The following is a 6,453-nucleotide window of genomic DNA, read 5'->3' as shown; positions in this document are numbered from 1 at the left end:
AACCGCTTTTTCATGGAGCAGAGCAATCTGAAAAACTCATTTAATACTTAATTAATTTACAGTAGATGAAAGGGAATAGCTTCTAGAACCAATTACTCTCCCAAGAAAGGGCCATAAAGAAAAAGCTAAGGAAAAAAGAGAGACTGGCAGACGCAGAGATTAAATACATTAAAATAAGAAAAAGAATTAACATGTTCTTTGTTATAGCCACGAAAAGCTTTCATTTTACCCATAAAAAAACTAATCATGCAAATGTCCGTTAAAATCAAATATTACCAAACAGTAACACCCGAAGTAGAAAGAGAATAATGGTAACTGTAAATATATCTGAGAATACGGTAAAAAATGAAATCAAGCGTGAATGAAAAGCTTCAAGGGTTAACGAAGTTAGCTGTTTGGCATGAACAGGCGAGGCCGAGCAGAGACAGGTGTTCAGGAGCTCTGCTCAGCTGAATCAACTGATCACTTCTGAATCAATAATCATTTAGGTGATATTCGGAGAGAGGTATATTCTGGTGATTTTGCTCTGCTTTTCATTTCAACTTCATCTTTGACGTTATATCAAGGAGAGTAAACTTTTTAACATCAAGAACTGATGACGGGGTAAATATGAGATATCTATAAGTTAAGGGAAGTATAACCTGCAGTAGACAAGGCCGCTTGCACACTCGCACACACAAACACACACATGCACACACACACACACGCACATGTATATATATATATATATATATATATATATATATATATATATATATACATTATTATATATATATATATATATATATATATATATATATATATATATATATATATATATATATATATATATATATGAAATACTGGCAATATATATATTTATAAAGTAAAGGCAATTATTTATACAAAGAAGTTATTAAAAAATAATAAAATGGAAGTTTCTGACCGTTTACACGCCAGTTTGCAGCCGCCAGGCTGAATAAGACGGGCGTGCAAATGGTCGGAAGCTCCCATTTTTATTCATTTTTGTATTTTGAAAAACATGGCTATGCTCATACAGTATACATAATTGTGGATTTTCACTTATTATTTCCTGTCACAGTATAGTGATGCACCATAGATAATAAATAAATAGATAAATAAATATATGTATATATATGTATATGTATATATACATACATATATATATATATATATATATATATATATATATATATATATATATATATATTATTATCACAATGCATACCAAGTACCTGGTTATACAACTAATCACAATCATTCAGAAATATACAAAAAGGTTTATCAATAATAATTTCACCAAGGCAAAATTCTCTCAACACACCTTATTATACCATGGTAATAATAAGTAAAATTCACTTTACCTTACACAAGCTTGTGAAAATGTTTGTAGACTCTCTTGCAGCTGCACACTTTTTGTCTGGTGCCGTTACAACCAAATTTTTACACTTTCCCTATAAACATATCCCAAAAGCTATATTTAATACCAGTGACCACAAATATATTACGTTAATAATTACTCTCTTTTTAAGGCATTGTGCTTACCCCATACAAATGGGAAAAAAGCACGTTAAAAGAAGAAGAAGAGAGAGAGGGAACCAAACTGATTGGTCTCGAAAATCAGAATGTATAGATTTAATCTGAGGATTCCAGTAGCACATGCAATACTCAAGTGATGTCATTAAGGCATTTTGGGTGCAAGACACAAGGAAACTTCTAGAAAAAGGGAGGTGACTTCACTTCTGGCAAGACGTTTTGAACACAATCTTACAAAACATGATGCAACTGCCATGTGTTCTGTGCAATACTTGTTTTTAAAAGGGCATACATGACCAGAGCCATGTATGCAACATTACAAAACTTTAATCTTCACAAGAAATTCATATGGAACACATGTAACATTACAAAATCATTTGTCTTCTTCTCATATGAGACAAAGCTTTTACAGAAACCCTAACATGATCAAACAGATGGCAACTTGTTATTCCTGACTTGTCAACAAGTAATTAAAACAAAACACTCTTTTATCTGAACTGATGACAACCGAAGTGAAACAAACCCTTACAGCAGTCTTTCTAGTGACAGATGACACATCTGGTCCTAAAAAATAGTCTCTCTCTCCTGCTACTAAGCTATTGTCAAGAAAGATATTATTAATTCTAAGTATATATTAAGTAATCTAAATTACTAACTCTTTTTGAGATCTGATACTACACTACATATGATATCTCAATAACTATCATTGTATACATAATACTGATGGAAATAAAGTAAATATATCAAAACTATGGGATATACATACAAGGCAACATCATGAAATTCTCCCTAGAAGATTGAACATCCTGGCTTGAGATCTAATGATTCTAGGGGATAAATAATCTGCTATGACATTATCTTTTCCTGAAATATGTTTCACTTTTACATTATACGGTTGCAGGCATAAAGACCACCTGGTCAGTCTTTGATTGTTATTTTTCATCTTATTGATGAAAAAATAGAAGTTAATGGTCAGAAAACACTACGTTCTGTTAATTCTAGATTTGGTTCATATACACTTCAAACTTTTTCAATGCTGTGATTAATGCTAATGTTTCTTTTTCGATTATTGAGTAAGTTTTCTGGTGCTTTTTCAACTTTGAAGACATAAAACTTACTAGATGGAAAATATGGTTGTCATCTTCTTGAAGTAGAACAGCTCCAATTCCACAGTCAGATGCATCAACTTGTATCACAAACTTCTTACTGAAGTCTGGAGCTTGAAACACTGGTCTTGAAGTTAAAATGGCTTTAACCTTCTCAAATGATTCTTGACATTCTGGAGCCCAAACAAATTTTGTCTTCTGACTGGTTAAGTCAGTTCAGGGAGCTACTACAGCTGAGAAATTTGGAAAGAATTGGCAATAAAATCCAGCCATGCCCAAAAATCTTTGTAACTGTTTCCTTGTAGTCCGGGGTGGGGGGGGGGGCAGTTAGCCTTTGGATACCTTCCATTAGCGTCAGCAGGAATTAAGAAAGCCTTTTCAACTTCAGATCCTAGATACTGAACAATTTGCCTTTCCAAACTTACTTTTTGTAAGTTGATTGAATCCTACTTCCCATAGTCTCTGAACACTTTCCTTAAAATCTTCAGATGCTCCTGTATTAGAATAAATCACAATGTCATCAAAGGTATACACAACTCCTTCTAACTGATCCACATGAACAATTCATCACTCATTGGAATGTTGCGGAATTGCATTCAGCATCAGACAAATGGCAAAACAGTGTATTGATACAGTCCAAAAGGAGTAATAAAGCTAACAACTTAAATTCTCATCTAAAGAACATTAAAATCCTTTCAACAAGTCTATCTTGGAAACAAGATTTGGCTTTCCCAATGTATCATTAATTGATCAATAGAGGCAAGGGATAAATTGTCAGCCACTGATGGAATTCAGTCTCCTATAGTGATACACATCCTAAATGAGCCTCTGGTTTCTTCACTAACACACAAGGAGAACTATAATGACATGAGCTGGGTTCTGCTAATCCATGCACTGCAACAAATATTCAGCTTCTTTCTTCAAAACATTTCCGTGAAAAGGTGTCGCGATAAGCGCTCCCTGTTTTAAAAAGGTTTCCGTCTTCTCTGATCTTTATCTCATGCTTTGTCAGATTGGTAAAGCGTTGGTACATCTGCAAAATTTCTAGGAAGCTTAATCACCTTATAATTCACTACTTTGTCCCAACACTCCAGATGTTTTAAGTTTATCACTCCAAATTTTCCAGTATTGAAGAATTGTTCATCTTGCTTTCAGCTCCTAATTCATAGCCATCATCGTCCTCTGTATGTGAAGTTGTCTGTGTTATTGACACTGTTTCTGGCTAGTCTCTGAAGTAAGGTTTCAGAAGATTCACATGTATCTTCCTCCTGTTGTTCCTTCCTTCCTGAATTATTTCCAATCACGTAAGTTTGATCACTTAACTTCTCTATTATCCTATAAGGGCCTTGAAACTTATTGGTAAGGGGAAATCGTTTCATTGGTAAGAACACTAGAACTTGCTGTCCTACACTAAAATTTCTTAGCTTAGTCTTAGCATAACATTTCCTTTTCAGTTTCTCTTGACTTATTTTCAGATTTTCTAAAGAGAATTTTCTAATTTCTCTTAACCTTTTCCTCAAGTTCTTCACATATTCTCCTTGGATTTTCTTCCGAATTCTCTGCAAGAATCTTTAATGGACCTCTCAAGTCTCGACCAAAAATCATTTCATTCGGTGAACATCTCATACTTTCTTGATAAGCATTTCTAAATTCAAACAACATCAAGGGTAAACCAGCATCCCACTCTCTTCCTGATTCATTGCAATACTTTGTTAACATACTTTTCAATGTCTGGTGGAACCTTTCCAAGGCTCCTTGAGTCTCTGGATGATAAGCAGTTGATAAAAGTTGTTTCCTCCTATATGATTCATCACATCCTGAGACAATTTTTGAAGTAAAGTTCATTCCTCTATCACTTTGCACAATTTTTGGTATTCCAAACTTGGAGAAAAATTCCACTTACTTCTCAGCAATTACCTTTGCACTTATACTTCTTACACGAATCGCCTCAGGGTACCTTGTCACTGGACACATTACTGTTAACAAATGTTCATTTCCTTTCTTTGTTTTCGGAGGTGGCCCAACCACATTTATAATTACCTTGCTGAAGGTTCTCCTCTAACTTCTATGGGTTGTAGGGGGGCTTTCTGAATGGTTTCATTCGGTTTTCCAGCTATCTGGCATGCGTGACACTCTCTGCAAAACCTGCTAACATCCTTGTGAAAGCCAGGCCAGAAAAAATGCCATAATCTTCTCAGCAGTCTCCCCCTGATTCCCATATGTCCAGACTCGTGCTCTGTACCACTTGCTTCCTCAATGGATATGAAATCAAAATTTGATGATATTCGTCCCATTCAGCATTTCCTGGTATATCTGCAGATCGATGCTTCCTCATTAGCAATCCTTCCTTTAGATAATAACAGGTAGAAGTTTGTTGTATCTCTTCTTGATCAACAACTCTGAAGAATAAATCAGTCAACGCTGCATCCTTCTTCTAGTCATTTGGCCAACTTCAAGGGCTGAACTCTCCATATCTGCTAACTCTACTACTGCAGTTTCACTACTATCTTCAGGAACACTCTGACTACTCGGAGTCTCTTCAAGAAGAGCAGGATCCTTGTCTTCTTGGATAATCTCTTCATTGTTGACACTAGGGGAAATTTAACTTTCCTGGAACAGCTCTTCTAAGCTCAAAGATCCTTCACTTGATCCTTCTGGTACAGGTAAATCTGGTTTACCTTCACTTATAGACGTAGTTCTTTCATACTCTGATAGTTACACAGCTTGGAAACAGGTGGGGTTTTTCTTCTCTAAATCTACTGTAGGACTAAGCCTCAATGGTTTTCTGTCATTTGGGACAAAGACACATGGTACACCACCAACTGTTGCAATAAAACATACCTTCAACAGCTAGTGGGTCCTTCTGACAAAATCAGCATTCCTGTCACCAGTTCACATGACAGGTGCAAGCGGCATATCAGGAGTTACCTCTTCCTCTATACCCTTCAAAAATAACTGAATCTCTGGTGAGATTCTTCTCCAACTATGGTGGAAACTACGAACTACCACATATAGTTTACTTCCTGTATCACGTAATACCTTCTGACTGGTACCTGCACTCCCTCCTTGAGTGTCAACATCACCTTCATAGATATATGGCTTAAAGCCTCCAAAATACTCAGCCACTCACCCAGCGGGTTACACATCTCCACTAGTTGCTAAACTTGATTCTGCTTGTTTAGTCTCAGGCCTCCCAACTGTCTCAATCTTCCCCACACTGCTCTGCGTAGTTTGTTTCAACTGGTTACCTTTAACCACTTGACCAACTGGTTTGGTCTGCTGTTGTGTCTGATAACAATCTCGACTGTAGTTCTACTCTTCCATGCCTTAGCAGACAACATCGTCTTCTGTATCATGTGAGAAACTGGATGATGAGGATTTAACATTTAATTGCTGAGGGGTATTACCTGGCTTTGTATTGGCATAGCCACTAGAAGGATTCCCAGTTGTAATGTTCCTGAAATTTGGATGAGACCTCAAACCTGTGCGTTGTTGATTCTAGTACTTGACATTATAATTCCTTTTGTTACAAATTATACTATAATCTTCATTCAATGGAGCAGCTTTCTTAAGTTTCTTAACCTCTCTCTCTCTCTCTCTCTTAAACTGGCTCCTATGTGTTTCAGGAATTCCTCTAAGATATTACTCTAAGACTACTAACTCCTCAAGTTCGTCCATAGATTTAACTTTAGCAACCTCCAACCATCATTCAGAACATCTTGCTTTGTAGGCTATAATCCAAGAAAGAATCATCTTGTCACCCTTTCTCAAGATCTGAATCTTTCATTGTATTCAGGGATCATCTGTAAAC

The sequence above is a fragment of the Macrobrachium rosenbergii genome, chromosome 21, assembly GCF_040412425.1.
Source record: "Macrobrachium rosenbergii isolate ZJJX-2024 chromosome 21, ASM4041242v1, whole genome shotgun sequence".
NCBI classification, from domain to species: Eukaryota; Metazoa; Arthropoda; class Malacostraca; order Decapoda; family Palaemonidae; genus Macrobrachium; species Macrobrachium rosenbergii.
Note: the sequence above shows the minus strand (reverse complement) of the source record.